The sequence below is a fragment of the Calypte anna genome, chromosome 5A, assembly GCF_003957555.1.
Source record: "Calypte anna isolate BGI_N300 chromosome 5A, bCalAnn1_v1.p, whole genome shotgun sequence".
In the NCBI taxonomy this organism is placed as follows: Eukaryota; Metazoa; Chordata; class Aves; order Apodiformes; family Trochilidae; genus Calypte; species Calypte anna.
The window spans coordinates 20,702,274-20,726,599 of record NC_044251.1 but is presented as its reverse complement, the minus strand read 5'-3'; the positions used below and the strand labels follow the sequence as shown (position 1 = coordinate 20,726,599).

The following is a 24,326-nucleotide window of genomic DNA, read 5'->3' as shown; positions in this document are numbered from 1 at the left end:
TGCCTTGAATGTGTTATATCTTTTTCCACAAGCTTCATCAGCACAGCAAACCCTTAAAATATTCAGAAGGATGTTTCAACGAAGCCCAGAAGCAACTGCAAGCCCTATGTATTCTCCATTGAAAATAACCTAATGCGTCCCTTTAAAAAACAAACTGAGGGCAAGAATTCTAAATACTTAAGGGTTACTCTCTGTACTCAGTTCCTCAATAACTGAGGAGTAAGATAATTCAGCGGGAAAGGAGTTAACTGCTAGCATCTCTACCCTGCATCATCTGGGCCTCCTGCTTGGAGCACCACTACCACTTTTGCTCTTGTGGGCCATTGGCTATAGATGGCCTTCTCTAGACTTCTCTGTTCAAGGGATCCCACCCAGGCTCCCTCACTCCTTTGCTTCCACTGTACTCCATCCTCCCTTTTACTGCAAGTTTCTTGGTCTTTCAGTTCTTTTGCTTTCACCAGTGGTTCAAAAAGTGAAAACTGTGGCATTGCTGACAGTATTTAGGCCTTGAAACCCAAGTTGTATAGGTCCAAATCTGACTTTCTGGTTAAACCTGGGAGAGCTGCTTCCATCTTCTGAACCTGCCCTCCTCCTCCTGCCCCAGTAATGGGGTTATGATCCTCTACTACTGTGATTTTACTTGCACTTGCTCAGCCCTGGATCCATGGAAGTGTGTGTGCTGCTATCTCCCAGCACTATTCCCTGCTGAGCCCAGGATACCACAAAAAACATAACTTAAAAGGAGGACAACACAAGAAATCTTTGAAATTAACACTAGTTGTCTCCTCTGCAATCCTACCAGCTAACCACATCAGCAGGTTGCTGTCACCTGGACACAACTCCCATCCCAAGGGTAGTATCTGCCTGCACTGCATAGATACAGATTCCATCATCTGATGTTAAAGCTCACTGGACTTTTCCCTTGTGTGAAGCAGCTAGAATCTCTGATACATCCCCAGTAAAGTCAGGTCATGCTGACAGCTGAAGAGCACAAAGAACTGTGCTGTGACTGGGATCCATCCTCTGGGAGATAGCTGGGAGTTACTGCAGACCAGTCCTTTGAAACAAATACCAACTGCACAAGATACAAGGCTGAGAAGCACTCAGAACCTCCATGTAAGTCATGTTAGCACTCAGTTAAACAGCCTGATTAATTCCTCATCAGTACTACAAGAAGATTATGATCTTCAGTTACCTGTGTTTTGAACTGAACTACAGTTATATTTGTTCACTTGCCCAGAGTACCTCTTTCACACAAGTAATTTCTCAGTTGAGAAAATATGGTGATTTCATTCAAAATGCTCCTAAATAAAGTATGCCAACATGGGACAAAGGGGTTCACTCTCATTGATTTTGTAGCTCATTAAAACACTAAACAAGAGATAGAATAAAATGGTCAGGTTCCACAGTGGAAGGAGATTACCACTGGGGTCCCACAAGAATCTCTGCTACAGTTTCTACTGTTCAAAGAATTTATAAATGATCTGGGAAAAAATAAAGAATGAAATAAATAAAAGGTTTGCTGCTGAAAAACTTAGTCACTGAGAAGTATGAAAAAACCATCCCATTACTGAATGGTCAGACATTAAATTGGTAGGATGATGTTCAATTTAAGAACTATGAAGTCATGTACCCAGGGACACACAATGCAAGTTTTACAGACTTTGAATTGTTATTTCTATTCAAGAAGGAGAACATCACTAAAATACTCTCAAAAAGCAAACACAGGAATTATTAGGAAAGGCATAGGGAACAAAACCAAGAACTATGCTACCATGCTATCATGTAAACCAAAATTTCATCCATCTCTTGCCTACTGAGGATAGCTCTAACCTCTGTGCTTCCTCCCTTCTCAAAAGGCATGCAGTAGAACTGGAAAAACTAGAAATAAATACTGTAGAGATGATCAAAGGTATGGAATAATTTAGATGTTTATGAATAACTTAATAAATACAACACTTAAGCTTGGAAAGAGGACAACTGAAAGGCAACATGAAAAATATTTACAAAATTATGAACTTGAGGGAGAAGGAGAACAGGGAACACTTACTGACCTGTCAGGTTTCAAGGCATAGGAAAAATGAGATTAAATCATCAGGTGGGCAGGTTAAAATAAACAAAAGGAAATAGATTTTCTCATAACACCTAATTGAAACTGTGGATGCCTTCTTACAATGGGAAGGTAAAGACACCAAAAATGTACAGGGGTTCAAAAGTTATTAGACAAATTCGCAGATGCAAGAGCCACTAACGCTATTAATATACAAAGATTCTATGTCCAGGCCAGAAAATCACTCATTACAGAATCCCAGAAAGTATTGGAGAATTATCACCATTCCACATCATCACCTAATGCTCTTTCCACAGACTCTTCCATGGGCTACTGAGCAGGACATTGAGCCACACATTCCATCTGGTCTCAAAAAATGCTACCAGTATTGTTTATGCATCAGGGTGTGAAATTAAACTTGTCTCAGCCAGAAGCTAAAGAAGTCAGTCAAGCATTCTTAAAGGTATTCATATTCACGCAAGATGTACAATTAATTCTATAAACAAATGTCTATTCCAAATTCTGTCATAACTACCCCCAGCTCAGAACTTGCAGTGCACACAATTTATCCTTTGATCCAAAAGAATGCTCGGGAAGCTAAAGATCGAATGATTTGTACTAAAACATAAAAGTCAAGATGAAGTGGAGAAGATAAAACTAATGGAAATGAAAACTCTACTGAAGTTGGACAAGCTGATAGCTAAACTGGCTTTTTGCCACAAGGATGATGTACAGTGACTGCAGTTTGCAGGACTGGGAGGGCCACTAATTGAATGGCAAAACTGTACTGTCATTTTTCTTGATCTTCATTCTGGCAAAGATTATAGCTAGACAGAAATAGCTGGCAAAGGATTAACTATTATGGAAATGCAAATATTGAAGATTGATGGTCCAGTTTTTAAAAACGCACTGGGACTGCTGCCTTGCTCCAAGCTTTGTCCACTTCAATGAACTCTCAAATGCTTTCTTTTGGTTTCTAACCTGTTTTAATCCACCTTTTCTCTTTTAACCAATACATGATCTATAGCCCAAAATAAATTCCTTAGGGTATAATATTGCCCAGATAAGTTTAAACCAAACTATCCAGGAAAACACTGTTGAAACAATATTATTAAATATTTAGTAAGAGTTAAATTAAAAAAAAAAACAACAAAACCACAAAAAAATTTGTCTAACTTCTTCTTGTAGCATAGACAGTCTTGTACACAAATCCCTGCAGTTCTTTTCTCCACAAAATGCAGCACAAAACTTTTTTAAGATAGTATATTGGAAACACTGTTTCTTGCCTGAGTAGATTTTACTTTCATGGCCTACAGAATCCTGGATTGGATATGCTTCTGTTAGCTTCTATAGGTTTGGCTTCTTTATAGATGGAAATCAATATAAATTCATTATATATAACTTCATTGCACTGAATATGTAAGATAAAGCCTGCATATTTCCAAGTCTTAGGCTCCCTTTCATAGAGAGATGTTTGATCTGCAGTTTTGTAAAGTTCCCATACAACATGTTATCAAGTTGGTGATATTACATCCAAGGCAAAGCTTATCCTAGTACAGGAGACCAGGGCTTTAGATCCGAGACGTACTACACTGCTGCCAGAGACATGATCTGGCTTTCAGTCTATTTGCTAGGCTCATAGTAATGCACCATGGTGCAGCTCCTATTCTCAATCTCTGCATTTCAGATGATTTATCCAAGCAAGACAGCACCTTTGGACCCTGCCTGAAGTTAGCTATAAGCTCCAGAGGACCTCACACCTTAATAGATACTGAGTTCACATGGTAGAGAGACTATATAAATATCCCAAACTGAAGGAAAAGCTTTTTCACAACTCTACCATTTTACGCAAAGCCAAAAATAACCAGAAAAACCCACACCCTGAATGGAAATAAGGATTGCAAAGTCAGCACTCACAGTTCTGCTTGTTGCTTAGACACTAACCATTGACTGAATATTCATTTGCTCACATGTACCGACAACAGATACAGGCATAGATACACACACATGCAAATTGGAAAAAGAAGTTCCTGCCTATGCCACCAGAAGAGATTGGGTTTCATTCTGTCAGCCGGGCTGGTTGTGAGCAATCTTCTCACAGCTTGCTCAGGATTATTTATGAGTTGCTTAGTTTAGAGACCTGGCAAGGATTCAGGCTTTCATGATGTACAGGAAATCTCAGCTTTGGCACTATGGCCCATCCTTTGTAAGCAAGATTCTGCCCGTCCAGCAGCTCTTAGGGCTACTCAGTATTTTTGGCAAGGCATCTACTGTGTTCCGTTATTTCAGCAGTAGATTTCATAAAGCTTGGGCCAGGATTCCCTTTTTGTATTCATTGGCAGCATAAGACCTCTCTGCTGCAGCTTTTTTGCATCACAAAAAGATACCAGTTTGCTTCAACAGACCTTCACGTTACTACGATTGTAACCCAGCCTAAAAGCACTAGAACACCATGCACTCATCTCCAGGTTTTCTGGTTCCAAATTCCCTTTCTGGTCTAGTTCTCTTTTCCAATTCATTACCTCTTTTTCTGATGTAGGTAAACCTTATTGTCCTGGTTTGGGCCAGGATAGAGCTAATTTTCTGTCTAGTGATTTTGCATTCAGCTCATAAGTAGCTGCACTTGCTGAAATTAACAGCAAGTTTCTCACTCAGTGTCTGCTCCTAGGACTGGTAACACATGATGTTTATAGTTATGGCTAGAGAATGGTGTGCAGAACCAAGGCCACTGCTCGGTTCTGAGGAACATCTTATGTTCTGGAAAGAGAAAGGGAGTAAAAAGGTCACACCTGCAACCCTCCTTTAGGGAGGAGCAGACAAGACCAGTGACCAAAATTGACCAGAGTATTCCACCCCATACGTGTCATACTTACTATAAATCTGAGGGATCAGGAGGGTCAAGTCCCTTCCCTTCACCTTTGCCCTTCTTTGCCTGTTCCTGTTTGCTTTGGCATCCTGGGAAGATTTCACCTGTTTGCCTGTGGTTCTGATCTGTGCCAGCCTGAATCTGTGTGTTCCTGCCTCCAGCTCCCAACTGCTGCTGACTCCAGGAATCCAGTCTGGACTTCCCGATGCCCTGCAGCCTCAGTGGTGATGTGAGCATTACTGGGGGGAGGGGGAGGAATGTGGTATTGTTTTTCTATATATTTGTATATATTTAATAATTTTTCCTTTTTTATCATTACTGTTTCATTAAAACTGTGTAGTTTAGTTTCCAATCCGTAAGTATCTCTCCCTTATTCTCTCTCCTTTCTTTATCAGGTGAGGGAGGGGGATTAATGAAGAGCATCTGTCATTCAGTTAATTGCTGGCCCATCATTAAATCATGACGCTCATGCAATCAACTACCTACATCTATACTAGGAACTAACACTAGTGTATTCAAATACTAAATATCAATATATTCATTTGAACTAATGTTCATTCACATGTTAATTGACAATAGAAAAGAAAAGTATCCATGAAATCTAGGTTCTGTACAGAAGGATTGTGGTTACCAGCTCTTATAAGAAAGGAGAGAGATGGATTCTGTTCCTAGCTCAAACAGATTTGCATGGAAAATCAAGGACTAAAGCTGTAGAGAAAACCAGACCACTGAGTATCTCATAGCTACCAAGTACTATCCAGCAAGCCTATACTAGAAGAACTACAGTAGCAACTACTAATGATATGCTGCACTTCTCCTAGCATCCACCATTCCTAAGTTACTCATTGAAACATCTGACAAAGCAAGGTTTACTAAAACACAACCACTGCTGGGATGAATAGTATCAGACAATAAAAGACAACAGAAGAGGAAAGGACAAAGAAAAATCTCTACTAAAGTGAAACTACAAGGAAATAATGAGGGGAGTGGAGCACAATGCAGGAGTAGAAGGGATTCAGAATATAATTTCTTAATGCATAGTTTGGATATAAATTTGGCTTCAAGCTCATAATGTTAAAAAGAAAAAGAAAGAATTTCAAAGTATCATAAACATTACACGTAGGGCTTTAATTTATATTTCAACTGAAGTCTTCATCCCATGGCACAGTTGGGAATTTGTTTGATAGCAACTCCTGTATGGAAAGTAACACTGGTATTCCCCACATTTAGCTTATTAACCAGACACTTTTGAAATGTTTGAAAAGTACCTACATCCCGCTGAAAGGCAATGCAAACTAGACTCAAATTGTTTGTGAAAATGAAGTTTCATCATTCTTGAAGAATATTACTCTATATTTAACCCTGCTTAGTTTGTGATAACTGACAGGATTGAAGCAGGAGTCAGTATAGGTGGAAGTCTAGCAAACAAAAAAAGAAGAAACAAGCTGACAATGGAAGCATTTTGCATCCTTTCCTGTAAAGGCTGGAGGTAAGGATGAACAAGGGCCATTTCTGGCAAAGTGACCCAGAGTATTTATAAATCCGTGCTACCACCTTGCCATGTAATGAAACACAACCTCAGCAGCAGTTTCTTTCCCACAGGGAATTCAGGTGGTATGACAAGTTCAGGAAACTTTTAGTACAACTCTTGGTGGGCACCAGCTGCTAGAAAGCAGTTGGCATAGTAACTAATGATTCTGTCTAGTGTTGCAGCTCTCAGTATCCCGCTGACTTATGTTCAGGCACTCACAAAAACACAGAACATTTTCTTTGGCACACTACATGCTTCTTCCATCCCTAACAATAGGCCCTAGATTTGGGCTAGCTATGAAGCAATGATAAACATAGTGGGACAAAGCCCAGGACGCTGGGGGCCTGGCTGTGATGCAGGACTGTCGGGCCTCTCACAGTGCAGCTTGCCTCAAGGCCTTTCTTTGTCTTTTCTCAGTCTTTCCCTCCCCTCAGCTTCAAAAGCAGTAACTTAAACATTGAAAAACAGAACAACAAGCCTTTGAAAGGCTTGTTCCTGTTCTCTGCTGTTATCAGAAAAATCTATGAAAGAGTAACTTTGGTTCACTTTAGTCATCAAGAGTCTGCATTTTATCATGGCATGTAGCTCTAATTGCTGCAATATCCAAGCCCCTAAAACATGCAGCAGCAGCTACACTGCAAAGGTAAAGAAAGACAGCTTTAAAAAAAAAAAAAGCAAAGCAAAAAACAAACCAGGGGTGAACAAAGCACTTTTAGTATCACTAACAGAGATCTTGGAGAACTTTTGAGGCTCAGGGAGCTGTCCAGAACTTGCTCTGGTGCAGATATTCAGAAACAGGGAAGGTGCAGGAAGCAGCTGGTCTGTATAAAACAAGGATGCCATCACCTGGTTTGAAATCTGCTTTTGCACTGTGCAAGAGAAGCCAAGGAAATGCTTTTCAAGTTAATGAGCAGCCTGTCGAGGCTGCATTGGCACAATAAATGTGTGGAACTGCATTCTGGGCTCAAATCCAGTTCAAAGCCACAAATACAATCTCCCACAGTGAAGGTGTTGCAGAGATCTAGGAGAGTTTCTGTCCCAGAGTGTCAATCAAACTTTCCCTTCTCAGTGATGAGGCATATATGCAGGCATCTCATAATAGTGTCAAGCTGTAATTCCTCAGCTCCTCACTTCCCCAGCAGCTAAAGCTACTACACAAGAGGCTCTTATCCTTAGTGTCATACTGCCATGAGGCAACAGAAGCTGTACAAGGTCCACGTGCAAAGCCTTGGGATTGACTTGGTTTAGGCAAAGAACATTAGAAGTGCTGTGGATTTAACTACAATTTCCAGATCCATTCACAGGTTAAATGTAATAGCTACCAGAATTCAACCATCCCAGGACATTTTAATGTGAATAATTACTAGCAAATGTCAGAAGTCCCTCTCTGCTATTCTCACAATTCCTCCTTTCAGCTGAGAGGGTTGATGTTGTTACAAGAATTTTATTAAAAAACAAAGATGTGAGCAAAAGTATCCAATTCATCTCCTTATGGTGCAGGATTAGTGCATGCTTCAGTGGCTGGAGAAGTCCGCAAGTTACACTCTCCACTGTACAACTCCACAGGCAGGTACACATTCAGGTAAAATTCAAGAATTTTCCCTGAGATTCCAAATTAAACTTATATTCTTTGGTTTTTTGCATGATCTCTTATTTCAGGTCTAAATCTTTCTGACTAGAGCTATGCCTCCCTCAAGCTTAGCCAGTGTTGGCATACTTAATTCCCTTCATCTTTTTCTTCAACTTAGTCCCTTTTGGCCCTTGACTGTAAGCTGCTTTTCTCTCAACTTTTGCCACTTTATCAGTAATTGAGGCTAGGCAAGCACTCAAAACTGAGCAGGTTGTTCCAGATGTCCACACACAATAGCTATGTAGGAAAAGTCCACTGCCTTCTTACACCTTCACTTTGTTCTACACGTACTATCAAAGTTCATGGGCTTCCTCCTTTACTTTGATGCTGCATAATTTATTTCCTGCTCCTTGGCTTCTGAAAATGATTCCTGCTATCTCCCCGCCATTGAGAAACCTGGCATTTGGAGCAAAAAGATCTTTCAAAGGCAATGTAGTGCCTCCTCAGATCTGCCACGATCAGAAATGAAATGCACTTTAGGTCTTGGGTCTCCATATGCAAACAAGGTCATGAGTGTATCAAATTAAAAATGAGGATCAAAACAACCTTGTGGCAGTCTAGCAGGGGAAGGGCAGGGTGAAATTATGGACCACTGGAAAACCACTGCAGGCCAGGCCTAATCTTCCTCAACTATTTCCAGATTCAGTTGGCTTCATCGAATTCTTACTTTCAGGAGCACTAAACTTCCCAGTCTTAGCAAATGAAATTAAATATTTACACTTCAGTGGAGCCAATTTTTATTGGACCCCTAGTAGCATCCTTGGCTCCATGCCAGATACAAAAGAGTGTCAGTCTCTCTGATCTAGGGAGGTCAGAGTCTCTCTGATGTTTGGCAGGTAAACAACACTATTTTTTTCTCTTCTTTATATATGGAAGCTTTGAAATTCTCTAGCAGAAAGGCTAATCAGAAAGAAAACTAACAGCCAGCTGGCTGGAAAGTTCAATACCTTCATCGTATTGTGGCTCATCACGTCACTGCAGAGGCAAGGAAGGCAACTGAGCATATCTCCTCCATGTAATCTATATTAACAAAATTACACAGCCTTTCTACTCTCAATTAGTGCAAACACAAGGGTGAGCTTTACTGAGTGGAAGATGGTTCTGGCTTCATGTTTCCTCACATAGTTCCACACCTACAAACACAGTCAGAGCCTGCAAAAATATTTTAACAGCAAGACGCACATACATTAAGACTAACACGAAAATCTTGTATCTTTTTACTCTCATAAGGAAGTCTTTGGGAAGATTACCTGCTTAAATTTGACATGCAATTGCCTGAACTTCATTATATCATCTCTATTTCCCCAAATTTTAAAGTATGAGGGTCAGATGTAGCAGGTGGACTCTGAGTGAAGTCACCTCACTGTACTGTCTAGCTCTGCTTTGTTTAAGATAAGTCATTCACACTTAGACAGCATGTTAAACGCCACCTTAAATTTTATCACTTATCCTAGGTGCAGGTAAAGTTCCTGGGATGAATATACACACTCCACAGAACTCTAAGTACCAAAACCTTACATGAAATACTGCATCACTTTGAGAGGCCAGAAATGTTCTGCCCACTGCAGAGATTTCACTGTACAATCTCAGCACTGATCGAGTGGATCAATGCAAAACATGACTTCTACTGATATTCTTCTACTTCTATCAATATAGAAAATTCTATTGGAAACAAAACTGGAAAAAACTGATGGGCTCTATTTATTTCTAGTATTTGTTTGTTTGTTTAGTGCTTTATCCAAGCAGATTTTGCATCTTACGGGTAGACAGGAGCGGTAGCACATAAGGATGAAAACGGTAAAAGGGCAGCACTAGCTGTCTGAACTATGCTTATGACTGGGTCTGAAATGAAAGTCACTAATTTATCCAAGAAAATAATATTCCCTACCTCTCTCCAGAGTGGCAAGGGTTAAGTCAGGACCAGTAAATTAGCCCTGCACCCTGTAATGCCTCCTTTGAAAAGCCAATCACACAGTTTACAGGAAAGAGTGAGAGTGCAGCTGCTGTCCCAGCCAACATTTGGTTCCTATTACAGTGAATAAATCTCCCCCTCCCTCCTTTTCTTTTTTTTCCTCCCTTTTTATATTAGAAGTCCATCAAACACATATTTTTCTCCCTAATATTTTCCATTAAGTTTCCTCCTGCATAGGCTTTCCCAGAGTGTGGTGCTCTTTGCTCTATGTGCTCAAGCAGCAGCTGCAAGATCCCATTGAATAAAAGAACAGGGAATGAAGAAAGCAGCTCAGACTTCTTGCTGAAGTCTCAAGAGGCAAGTGAAAAATTACAGTTGGGCTAAACTAGTGAAATCTGGAGCACCTGAGAAGAATAAACAAACAAAAATCAGGCTGTTGAGTATTATGGATAATTCCTCAAGCACTGATACAGGGGCAGAATAAGGGTCCTCAAGAGACCTTTTACCATAAACCACTGAAATTTATCAACCCATCTCCAATGTAATTAAGCTAAAGGAGTTTGCTAATAAAAAGAAGATAGACTTATACAGACCCCTACGGCAAATGGCACCTAGAGGCTGGCTAAAGTGGCATCACTAGCATTCTTATCTTCCCTATTTATACACAGTTTCTGCTTTCCTTGTCCCTCAAGTAGATTTACGTAAGGTAACAAGATATAGCAAGAAATAGACTGGATTTGAAAGGGATCTTCCACCTGTTAAACATAACATTTTTCTTCCTCAGGTTCCTTTTGTAGTTCTGTTATGCTAGAGTTAAGGTAGAAAATTTTTTACCTCCACTTCCTGTAAAAAGATCAACTCAACTGCTGTGGCTCCCTGAACATCTAACAATGGGTTAGAGAAAAAATAGGAAGAGGTGACTCTGTCAGCACACACTTTCTGAAGTCTATAACAAAGCTATTACATCAAATAGTGTAATGGTGGGGTGGTTGTGGAATACCTTCAGATCCACAAAGAGAATATTAGCATGAGCTATCACCTATTGCAGAAGTTGACCCAGTCATGGTATATGCTGCACAGATGAGATCATCCTATCACACATATTGCCACAGATAGGTTGATAGGTTCTTCTACACACAAACCACCACTTACAGACTTTTAACTGTCCTAAAAGCACAGCATGGCACACTGGCACCAAAGCAATCCCCGGGCTGATGCCCTTTCCTACTTTAACAGAGGCTTTATATGAAGCCTTGGTTTGACTACCACATTTCTCTCTCTCCATACTGAAGAGATGATCTGGTCTCTATAGCCTCAGCAAGGAGTACTGGGACATCATGGATGTAAATCTCTGCCCATTTTATGTGGCCATTACAGAACAAAAGATTAAAAATACTACGAATATTTTGGGAGGGCTCATAAAGCAGTAGAAAGGTGAGGAAGCAGTAATTAGAAAAGCAAAGAAAACCAAAGGGAAATAAATCGACTACTCCAATAGGCCCAAGTAAGTGTAAGGTCTTCACTGACACATAGCACAAGGCGTTGTAACTCAAAGGGTAAAATATAATAAAGCATCACTAGTGCTAATGCCCACACTCTTGGTTTAATTAATTTTATTTTATTTCCCTCTCTCCATCCTTGCACTGTAAACAAGAATGCAACACATGCAGGCTGGGGAAGGAAGCACTGCACAGGGCTGAGGCATTGTACCTGGCAGCTGCTAAAATACTACTTCAAAGTCTCAGCTGCTTTTGAAAACCCATCAGGCAAGAATCACTCCTCCCCTTCAGCTTCTTTAGGAGCTGGTACGCTTAACCACTTCAGTGTGTTTGGCAATTCTACAGCTACTTCCAAAGCAGGTGGTGGAGTGGAAAATTGTGGGAGAGCCCCAAATCACTCAGTTGTCTCTCTCCTTCCCCAACAGGCAGCAATGCATGTGCTGACCAAGCAGGACAGCTGACAGACCACAATTAAGCACAAAGAACAAAGAATTTGTGATTACACCTCTGGAACTACAGAAAAGGTCCAGGCTTACTTCCCTCAGTAACCTGTTTGACTGTATCTTTCTCCAGGAAACTGGAGAAATCTGATGACAGGCAAAGCCTGACATTAGAGGAAGATGAGTAAAAAGATATTCAGATATTTACATTGCATGGTACAAACAGCTTACACACTCTCCAAGGTCATTCCCAGCCTTATCTAGGATTTGTTGAAAGATCCCTCTCTGTCAGACCCGGTCTGCAAAAGATGCTTAAGTTGCACAAAATTTACTTGGATCACCTAGGGCTTGAAGTCTTTTATGTGAGATTTCTGTGTCTGCATGACAACTGCAGGCTAGGAGGTAGAGACTGTAAAAGCTCTGATTTTATTTGCTGCACCTATAAAAAAGCCTTTTAGATTCTGTCCATTTGAACAAGCACCCATATTTGTGATGTTTCCTTCTCTCATATGGACAGAAGAGTCTATCTGATGCAATTCTGGCAGCTTTGCTGGTGATCCCAACTGCATAGTGTATCTCTCTTTTCCCCCCAGGGACTGAAAATAATAAGAAACCAGGGATGGTGCTGTTTTCTTACAGATCCAACTTTGCTTGATTCCTTAATGACTGATTTTGTGTAGGCCTTTCAATTGCTAGGTCTTCTGGACTATATGGGGGTGTTGAATAATAACTAACAACTCTGAAAACCAAATGCCAAGAGCAGGTATCTTCAGAGGAAGTGCAAGACTTTTCATAGGAATTTGCGGTTGAAGATGAAAAAAAATTATGCAATCCTATATTCCAGTCCAATCCAATCCCTTTTTCTAGAGCCAAAATGGAATTGTTTCCTACACTGTACAGAGAAAATTGTATAATTAGTCAGAAACTCTCAGACTCAGAAACACAGATGGGAACCATGGAATCACTACCTCAGGAATTTCACCAAGTGATTGCATGTAATGGTAAGCATGAGCACATCAAAGATCCAGCTGCAGATGCTAAACCCTTATAAGGACAGACTTAAATATCCCAGCCACTTAGTGGAATAATGTCCTTCCACAAGTCCTCGTCTAATGTAGATAAGGCACACTGAGAGAGGACAATAACAATAGTTTCCTGTGCCAGATCAAGAAATCTGCATTATATGCCACTTTTTATACTTGATGCATTTTGTGATGTTTCAGCACATGTTCTAAATAGAGTAAACTCATCTCATAAAGGCCACAACTGGTACATTTCACAGATAATGAGTCTGTAGTAAAGACAAATGAGTCCAAACATGGCCTCCAGGTGGCTTGAGCTGAACATGGAAGCATTTGTAGAGGTTACCCTTCATATTGAATACTGTGTTTATGGCTCTCTAGAGACCAGTTGGAATCTAAGAGAGCAAAGCAAGCTCTAACAGAAAGGCAAAAAGCAGACATTAGAAAACAAAACCTGAAAGCAAGTTACAAGAGTAGCAGTTACCTACTTTTGCTACCTTAAAACATACACCATAAAAACCAGCATGAGTTTTCAATAAACAAGATGCAAAACCACATGCGTTCTGTAGCAACACAAAGAACAACTCCCAATCCATGAAGTTACGTGGTATCAGCAATTTAGATCATTTCACAGTGAAACAAGAAAACAGAGTTCTCTTTCACAGAAATGCTCCTCAGTATAAGAGGCATAATGCTTACACTCATCTGCTCAGGTTCCACAATGCTTCAGAGGTCATAAAACATTAACAAAGAATGTGTTCTGTTTAGATGATTCTAGTAAAGAAAACCACTGCACTATGTGGAACATATTCTGTCCCCTATCCCTCAAAACAACCTAGAAATTCATGCATAACTTTTGTTCTCTTTACACAGATAGTATAGAATACATTCATATCTAAGTCATTTGGGATAGCATCAGTAGCAGGAAAACAGAATCTCAGGAACAAATGAAAACATAATTCTGTATTTTGAAAGAAACAAAGTCAGTTATGCAAACAATGTCCTGAACAGAAGAACAAAATATCTAAATAACTAAAAATATATTGAATCCAAGTATCTTGAAATATACTAGAATAATTCAATTATTAAAACTGGGCTTTCAGAATTATTTTACCAGTACCTATTAAGCTATTTCGTTTAATAAATATTTTTAAATTAAATATGCATTTATATAAATGAAAGTAAAGATTAAAATATTAGTGAACTTTTATATTTGTGAACAGAAATTAATTGTTCCTGTGGATTTTTAATGAAAGATTGGCAAGGTCTCAGTATTCAAAAACAAACTCTAAGCAAGGCAGCTGTTCCAAAAAATTTTACTAGGGAGCCTTTGTTGAAACTGCTCACAAGGGACGAGCTCTAAACTTTATTTATTTATTTTTTAGGGTTTTCAAAGCCAGAAGACTAGGAGGAACCAAAATCTCACCTTCTAGGAGAACACTCTGGAGATAATACATGCAGTTCTGTTTTAGAAAGATGTGTTTATCACTGCACTTTATTGTAAGAACAGCCAAGTCTCTGAAGAATCCTTTTTGACACTCTCAGAGCTTCAAAAGCCTGTAGTCAGGGCCTCCATATACATCTTTCCTTGTTGATTTCCTCACAACAGATGAGATTCTGGTATCATTGCCACATTAACTGCCTGAGTTGTGAAGCCTTTACAACTGCTGTCCCAATTACCATCCAGCAGAAGATATTTACAGAGAGGAAAAAATATTTAGCATTGAGAGACTGTCATAGAATCTTATGCCCAAGTGTCTTCTAGTGGAGCTGAGATCAGACATATATTGAAAAGAACACTCTAAACAGTTATTTAAAGCATTTTCTAACACCACAGTTTGATATCTCTTAGGAAAAAGCCACAGAAGTAGAAACCACTACACTGTATGAAGTATATTGTCTTCAATGAGTACTGGAAAGTTCCCATTTGAAATTCAGAATTACTGTGTGTAAGTGATAGAAGCTATTAATCCTAGGTACTTATTTATCAGTACCATAAAAGACCAACACAAGTGACAAACCGGAGCTTCTAATATAAAAAATTATTATTTCATTTATACTGTTCTGTGGCTAAAATCTCAGAAAAGAAAAATCCTTGAAAATGCTAAACTAATTGTAAAGAGACATGTGGAACTGAAAGTTCAAGCAGTTTCTGGCAATGTCAAACCTTCATTAGTATGACTTACTTCCTTGTGGATCTGCACACAGTCACCATCAGCAAGAAACAAATTCCTAAATTTAGTCAATTTCAAGTCTCAGCATCTGCAGTTTTTCAAAATGCTAATGTTAAGAGAAGCTGACACCTCCTTACTCATCAGCACCTTTATCCCAATATCAAAAAATGAAAGAGGTGGTCCAGACTTGTGATTTCCTCCTCATCTTCACACAGTCTTCCAAACTGAAAGTTTTACGAGTTGAATTTTGAGAAAAACTCAGTTTTCAGTACTGAAGACATCTACAGCCTAACTTACCTGCCTTCTTCATAGAGAAGATTATAAGGATATTTTTTAGCAACAAGCAATTAAAAATTTCTTTATGCATACAAAAGGTTAAGCCCACATCAGCCACAGCCTGTTCCAAAGGGTGACTCTTGCCCAGCTAAGCATCCCTGACACACAGTTGCCAAGTAGCATGTGCAGCCCTGCCAGATCACAACTTTCTTTCATTTGACTTCTTTTGACTTTTCAGTCAAAAGTCATGTGCCAGACAGCAGAAAGTCAGAAAGAGCAGTGGAAGACACTTACTGAACCAGACGCAGTGTGAAATTCAAGCAAAGAGGCCATGCAACATCATGGATACCAGCAGCTAAAACATAAAGAGTGTCTTTGATAAGGCTTTCTCACTTTGAAATTCCTTTTAGTAAAGGTTGTTGTCTCAAGGCCAGTTTTCAGTAGACTTGGATCAACCAGGCTGCCTTGGCCTCTTCCCATCTGATTTGCTGTGGACAGTAATTGGATGAGAAATGTTAATAAAAGTTCAGTCAGTGCAACAGGAGTGTGTCTGGAAACTGTGGTGTCTTTAAGCACTTCCTAGATTTTTTGCACACACACTTTTTTTCCTTCTCTTTTCTCTCTTTTTTTAAGAGGATATCCATCTTGCTGCTGTTATTACAGAAAGAAACCTTAGAAATAGTTGCTCATGATACAGGACCCTGGATACAAAGGTATTTCCACCCTGACATTATAGAGCCTAACATTAACAGTGCACTTAAAAATCTTTGTAATTGGCACTGGTTCTGGATAATCAAGTAACCAGCTTTCTTCAGCCACCAAAATGCTTTCTTTCTTGTTACCAATCACGTCCTCTTACCCAGAGCATTTCAGTCCAACTACTCACTGGCTGATAGCATACAGTGTTGGGTAAAGGCTAAGAAAGTACTACTAACCACGAATGTTAGTCATTATAATTCCACCGTTCCCCAAACAAAAAGCTGGCATTCCACACTGGAGTTCTGGTTGCCCCCATCTCCTTCAGACTACACAATATATGCACACTTCAAAAAAACCCCCTATGAGCTAGTGAACAGGATGACCAAGAAGCAAAAGCAAAGCTGTCAACATATACTTCGGGAACTCGAAATACTTCCTGACTTTGTGGTGGGGTTTTTTTCCCCTCTTCCTTTTTCAAAAGAGATTTTTTTAAAACTCTGGAGTCCTGTGTGGCTCACAAACAGCTGCTGCTTGATACCTGCAGCCCAGAGAAGCTCTGAAGACTGTCATGGAGCCAACAGCACACAATTTACAACATACTGTGTTAGCTACAAAACTTCCTCAGTAGGAAAGATGGGGAAACTTAGGTGACAAAACAGGATCTTCATAGGAAAAGCTGACTAACATTTTCAGGGATAGGAAAGGGGTTTATCTCTGCTTTTGGTAGAGAATTCTCATTTATATCACAAGATAAAATCACCAGAAAGAGGGCCACAAGTATGACTTTAAGCTATGCGGAAAAGGTGAAGATGCACTATGGTGGAAACTGTACAATGGAAGGCAGCCCCAAAACAAAGCCTATCAGGACAGAAAACCCTTTGCCCCCTTTTGCTACCTTCTCCTGGCATTCAGCCTTGGTCACTGAAACCCCTAACTCATCTGAGCTTGACTCCAGGCCCTTTGGCTGCTGACTTCTGAGTTGTCCAGCTATTGCTCCACATGAGGGAAGGCCTTCTGCATGGATCTCAGATCACACCCTGCTCTAAACAACTGACAGGATTTCTGAGATACTAAGATAATCTTCATTCCATTTCTTTCTCAACTGTACTACAGAAATATCTTCAACACAGCTGTTCAAGATCTTTGCTCTCACCAGTAATCAAACTTTCTAACACTACATTCTGGATACCTCCTTTTTCTTGAATTAAAAGGTATAGGGCATATCTGAACATCTCCAAAACATTCACATTGAGTTCAGCTTCAGGACAGTCCTGGAGAGTGTGAGACAAATGAAGGAAAGGTTATTAACCTGTCTTGTCCTACATAAGCCTGGCTTACAAAGGGGATTTCCATTTTTACAAAGCAGTATTCTGTTGTATGTCTAGTAGGATACAGAACATGCAGCTCTGAGATTTCAAACCATCTCCCTGTGACCCACAAGAATCACACAGTTCAAAGATGGGCCCATTCAATCCCTCTGTTCTTAAGCCAGATGGACCTGCCCTAAGATCAAGGCCAGAAAGGACTCTCTTCTGGGAAACTTCCCAATGCCCTTCTCAGCTGCACAAATGTGAACTAATTCCAATAAACTATGGTATGATAGCATGGCTTTAATTTCTAACTCACTACCTGCAAGACCAATCAATGGACAGAACTTGAGGTCATGTCCTGTTTCCTGAGTGAGGAAAAGCCAAAGATTAATAAAATAAAAATTTTAGTGATAAAAATATTGCTAAAAAAATTACAAAAGGGGAGAAACCAGACATTCGTGGGATTCCCTGACAGCTCCGTGCAGAAGGAAGGGCTGGGCTGGAAAAAAACAGGGCCCTAGCTTCCTGCCAAGCTGTCTGAGGCTGGTCCTTTCCAAATAGCTCAAAGAAACAGCCAAAACTCCCCTGTAACCCTTTCAGAACGCCTCTAGAGAGAAAGGCTGATGTAGCCAGAGCCGCTCCCCCAGAGCACCAGACTTTGGGGGTGCCCTCTTTCCTAGAAGTCTGTAAGCAGCAAAGTCAATCTCCCCAGGAGAGCTACTAAACTGAGAACTACAGCCACATTAACACTACTGAACACCACTCTGGAAAGCAACTATTTTAATGGTGACTGAGAGGTTCAAATAAAAGCAGAGCAAAAGAAGATCTGCTGATCACTTTCCAACACAAAATATCTAGAACCAACACAGGATATTTTAAAGAGATCTAAGATCAGGGGTGGCTGGGGGGAGGTTACAAGTCAAGTAGTGCAAGACACTAAGATTTTAACTTATTCTATATTGAATTAGGTGCTTCTTAGAATAGAAAACAGCATGTGACTTCCACCACAGACAAAAAAATTCACTGGTGACAGCTGAAGGCAGGAAGACAAGAGGTCACTGGTAAGAAAGGGGGAAATAAAAAAAAATTAAAAAGTAAAAAAAAATTATCAGCACGAACTGCCTATACCTGTTACTTAGTTTTACATTAATTGCAACAATAAAAGGAAAACAACTGCATATTAATAAAAATCCAGTGTTCAGCATGGTGAGAATCCATGAGTGAGTATCTGTAGGTTATGAGCTGGAAAATAAAGATACAATAGCGTTACTTTCAAAAAAACAGTGTTTTCCTCCTACTTGGTGCATCTCTATATTGTTTAGTTTAGGAGAGACAAATAAGAAAGGAGTTGATAGAGACACAGAGAATAAATAATGCAGAAAATGCACCAAGTATTTCTGTTTGCCTTCATGTCATAAGGGTGCAGAGATTTTTGGTAAATTTGGGGAAAATAAATTTGAAAAGGAAACATTTACAGAATAAGTAATCCATCTGTGGAACTCACTGCTACAGCTAATTGAGACTACAGTTTTTCCAGAAAGTAAAAGTACATGATAACACCATCTATACTTGACTATGTAGAACAGAAAGTATTGTTAGAACTTCAAGCTAGCTATTAACAGGTGGAGGGTAAGACCAAGCTTCCCCTGCCCCTCCCACAGACAAGGAATTTCACTGCTGCCCATCAGAACATTCTCTGTGCTTTTACTGAAGATGGTGGTGGTGGTAGCTCTGAAGCACAGAATGAGAGAACCAGACAGATTAGCAGCCCAGTCCAGGCTGGCAAATCCTATGTACGTTTACATTAGGGTAAGATCAGTTTGTGGAGACAGCTGAAATAAAAAAACCCCAAAATCATTACACAGCACTAGCCTGGGGAAAGGTATGAAACCCCTGCCACTCCCCTCCACCTACCCCAACATGGGCTGCTTGTTGGCAATAATGGGAAATATCCTCATATCTTCTGTGGAAGGAAGACATGCAGTCTAAGAGAAACTTTCCTCGTCAGATTTGGTGAGCTGTTTGCAAAAACCGTAACTGCCCAAGGCGAGCAGACACAGACGATGCAAACACTGCACCCCTGCTCTCAGTCTGTCCCGGGAGGCAAAGCCTCCCACAATCATGGGAGCAGAGGCCACACTGACACCGTCCCAGTGCTGCCCTGCTCTGCCCTGCTGCAAGGCCCCAGCTCTCACCTCTGGCCCACAGTCCCAGCACTGGCTCCTGTGCTCTCCCTGCACGCAGCCCAAACCCCCTTTGCCTCTGGAAAGGGTCCTGCGATTAATCTCACTTATTACCTCGGAAAAGGAACAGCGTGGCGGCTGCCAGCCAAGTCCGACTCAACAGCGTCTGGGGAGCGGAGGCTGCAGGGCCAGGCCTCAGACTGTCTGGGCAAGTCACGAGCTTTCTGCCTTTCCTCTCCCAGAGGCTCCAGACAGCGAGCCAAGGCCTAGCTGTGGGAAGCAGGGATCCTTCAGGGCTGTGCCAACCCATGGTGCTGAGGCTCAGGGTAATTTCCTAGCAGAACAGAACATAATTGGACCTGCCATCACAGGCATCTTTAGTGTAACCAAAATATATATCTTTAAAATAATAATAATAAAAAAGCCATGTACTTCTGAAGTTTAAGCCAGCCAAATTCACTTCCACAGTTAACAAACTGTCACTAGTGACCCTGGGAGATATGTGGGGAAAAAAAAAAAACAAGCTTTCCAAGGCAGGAGACACAGACAGACACAAATATGCACAGGTAGAGGAAGAACATGCACAAACCAGAGACAGGATGAATTGCAAGAACGTATTACCCAGGCAGTGCTTCCTTTTTTTTGCATGCCCCCCTCAAATCTCCTCTAAGCATAAGGTAATAATACACCAAAGCCCAAACTGGGGGCCCTCAGAAATGCTGCTTCTCAGGGGTCATAAGCAGAATCAGGGTGACAGAGCTGCCAAGGAGATGAAGACAAGGGACTGGTCATGAAAAAACATTGTATCCACCACCGTTTACATCTCCACCTCAAATAAAGAAACTGAATTTAGGTTTTAAGGTAAAGCAGCAGAGAAGAGGCCAAGCAGCATACAGAGCAAGGAGGACTCGGTGCTGTTGGTCTGCTGCTGCTCTGGCACTTCTGTGCTGCTTAGCTGGGGAGATGTTAAGGTCAACGCAGTTTGCTCACACTGAATTGAAGGCTTATTGGGCAGTCCTCAGTGCCTGCTGCTTTCTCCCTTCACTTCCTCCAGAGGCATCAGTGCAGCAGTCTCCAAGTTCCCTTGCACACAGATGCTGTGTAAACAAATAGGCTCCAACCACGTGGAAAATGTGGTACAGGACAGCAGTGGGGCAGCCTCTACATTGTAAGAGACTGTAGGGAGCTTGAAGCGATTTGGAAGAGAATGAAATTACTATCAACCCTTCGGATGCAGAACTACAATGCAATACATACGTAACAAAGAGAAACACTTACAAAAATAAAACTTGGTGTTAGCTGCCAAGATCCCTGAGAATTCTCTTCTCCTAACTTCTAGCTGCAAGCCCATACAGAGTTAACTCTTTCCCACAGCCCCTACTGCAACATCCCTGCTGTTTCTGCCATGCTAAGACCACTCTGCCTGAGCTCAGAAGTCTTGAATCACAAGACTGTGATTGACTCAGAACCAAGACTGCCACATCAACTGCTCACACTTCTGTCACTGAGAATCACCTTGCTCATTAGCACATCTCTTGGCCATTCTATTATCACTCTTATAGCTCTTCAGACCCTGTCTAGTCAGGGTCCAAGCCTGATTTCTTATATGACATTCCATGCCTCCAAAATTTAAAATAAAAACTAGTGAAACAATGAAGCCACTTTCACCTTTCCTTTATGTCAAATGCAGCAAGCTGCCCCTTTGACAAAAAGGATTGATGACAGTTGGCCTGTGAGAGTTGTCTGAGGTCTTTCTGGCAAAACTCAAATTTTCAGTGGAAATAGAGAAGCCAGTTACACAGGCACAAAACAGATGCTCAAGAGAGATCAGAGACTCTTCCACAACCTCACAGCTCCAAAGGATATACACTTATTATGATCAGAGTAGAACATCTGAAACCTGGTCCATGTAATACCCTTAGCAGTAAATGAAACTGGCATGAAGCAGTAGCAGACACTAGGTGAGGAAGAAAGATATAAGGTATCCACCACCCAGCCCTGGCAAGGGAAGGCCAGTGATTAAAAACAAGTTCCTGGTTTGTGAGACATGAAAAAGAAGTATATATTGTCAGGGGGTGCAGCACAGGGTAGTTTATGAGCTGGGGTGTGAAAGCAAATGTTGTGTACAAACATTTCCCTGTTGTGTACAAACATTTCCCTGTGTAGAATTTTTGGTATACAAATAAATAAATATTTGCTATTAGAACTGGCACAGGAAGGTAACATTAAGTGATACTGTGTTTTCTGCACCCATATTGTTCAGTTGGTTTCTACATGTACATTTGGACCAGTAAATATAAGCATCAGCAGCACCTACTATGTGAAAGCTTTATCTATGCTGCAAATGGGCATAAAGCTTGATTCCTTCAAAAAGCTGCAGGCTTACTGGTCATCAGGTATTTCCAGAATTACCAGACACGAAGCATACTGCCTGGTGTTCCTGAAAGCTTAAGATGCCAAATACCTGGCACCTTCTAGTTTCCCACACCATTTGATAGTTCCAGGAAAAATAAAAATGGATATACACTATCAGAGCCTGTTTGGGAACCTAGCAGGTATGTGCACACAGCCCATGAAGCCCTGAGCAGCTGCCACTGTCCCTACCACTGAGAATTACAGCTGAGCAAATTAAATGTAGGAACCCTCAGATCAGAAAATTGAAAAGTCTGGTTTTATACAAGTTAACCCAGATTAGACAGCCTGCCAACAAAACATTTCGCAATGAACCTGAACACCTTGGTTGAAATTATAAGTTAAGGAGAATTTCAGGCATGTGAAGCAATGAAAAGAGAAGAATCCCTTGTTTCCAACTGTAGTAGGCCTCCCAGGCTGTCTGGTATAATTCGGACTGCCCTTCTAGCCTCTGACTGATGACAGGAAAGCTTGCTTGCCTGGCTCCCCTAAGAAAGTTAGATAAATCTGTTAGAAGGAAAAAATGCACTGAATACTTCAGAAGAGCTAGGTTGGTCTTGTCTTTAAGTTCAAGAAAGGTTTTAAGAAAGAACAAGAAGCTAAAGAAACAGAGGCCTGAGAAAGCACTGATCATTTCACTGCTGAACTCTAAAAAGGGCTAAAGGAGAGAACAGATTTGGCACAGACTAAATGAGTTACAGGGGGCAACAAAGGCAAAGCTGAAGCAAATGTGGGAGAGACTTGACAGACATGTTATGGTAGTCAGAAGTATGCCCATGTACCGCTTGGAACATCTCACCTCCTGTATAGCCCTGTAGGCTTCTTTGTCTGGGGCACAGTGAAAACCTAAACCATAATTTGGGAGGGAGTAACACCAATTCTTATCCAAAGTGACAAAACCAAAAACATCTTTAAAGGCAAAGTGGCACAGATTTATAAAACAATATTTTTTTCATGTCCAGAACTGTTCTATATTACAAAGTCAGAACCTCCTTTTCCTTTTTGTCATCAGACTACTGATTCAGCACCTCAGCTCGTACAGCCAAGAGAATTCAACAGCAGGGAGAACTTCTCTTGAGAAACTTTAGGTGAGTCAGTACTGGGAGAGCAGGAATTAAAAGGGAGGAATATTTGTAAGAATAGCCCAAATCCTATAGATTGCAATAATCAAAATTTTCTAACAAACCTCAGAAGCATCAAAATGACTTAGATTTACCACAGAGCCATACAAAAACTGTAAAGACAAGTTTCAGAGCCAGATGTTTGAACGGGAGCCAAGAGCAAGCCAGATAAGAGACCCATTTACAAAACATTTCCATCTTTGCTGAATTCTACAACTGATAGACCAGAACCTTAATGGAACAAAACAGGAAGCTTTTCTTCAAACACTCATCCAGCACTGAGCACAGGCTGACACCCATCAGATGACCCTCTATGAACTGTTTGTTCCAATGTAACAGATCAAGTAGCAAAAAAGGCATTTACAATACAAGATAGCCATCTCCATATACCCTGACCTTGATACTCTTTTTGGAATTCTCTCATTAAATAGAAGTTCACAGCCCAAGTAATCCAGCACTGACACAAGAATCCTTTTTTCTCTTTTCCAGATTTACATAAAGCTTTTAACTCCTGGTATTCAAGCCATTTGATACAAGCAGCTATGAAGATAAATTAATTCAATACAGGGTCTTAAGACACCTTTCTGTCTCTTGCTCTGAGGATAAAAACAGCAACTCAAGTACTAAAGTACCAACTAGTTCATAAAAGGTCTGAAGATGTACTCATATCAGCTGTGGCCAGACAATTCTGAAATACTTCTGGATTGCTGAACAAAAATCCCATAATTTCTAAAGGCATTAAACTGCATACAACAGTACATGAGGCACAACTCTGAAAATTCTTCAGAGCTCTGGGCATTAAATGGTGGGTTCAAATATCTATAGGTAACATATAACTGAGATGTGGTAATTACAGTGACTTCTGCAGTTATACAACAGAAGATTCTGATCATGAACAATCCTTTTCCAGCTATGTGTGCGAGTACAAGCAGGGTTGAGAAAGGAATGGAAGCTCTAAGACAGCCTGCACTCTGCTCCTCTCTCATGAGATGTAGGAGGGGAAAGCAATTTACACCTGTTGTATAGATTCTTTATTTGGATTAGGTAATAGCTTGCCTGGCTGGGCTCCAAGAGCAGAATCATCACCATCTCTCCCAATAACTCTAAACCCCAGAGGCAAACAATGTGCTGGAACAGAAACAGGCCAAGAATTCATTTCTTACATTCCTCCTCTTTAAGCAGGATGAAACACAGTGACTAG

The 24,326-nt window shown here is 40.6% G+C and overlaps 1 protein-coding gene across 7 annotated transcripts in view; it reads right to left on the bottom strand.

Annotated features, from left to right (window-relative positions):
• The window catches only part of TTLL5 (tubulin tyrosine ligase like 5), a 135,460-nt gene that overhangs the window by 29,094 nt on the left and 82,040 nt on the right, over positions 1–24,326 (bottom strand). The window lies entirely within an intron of this gene.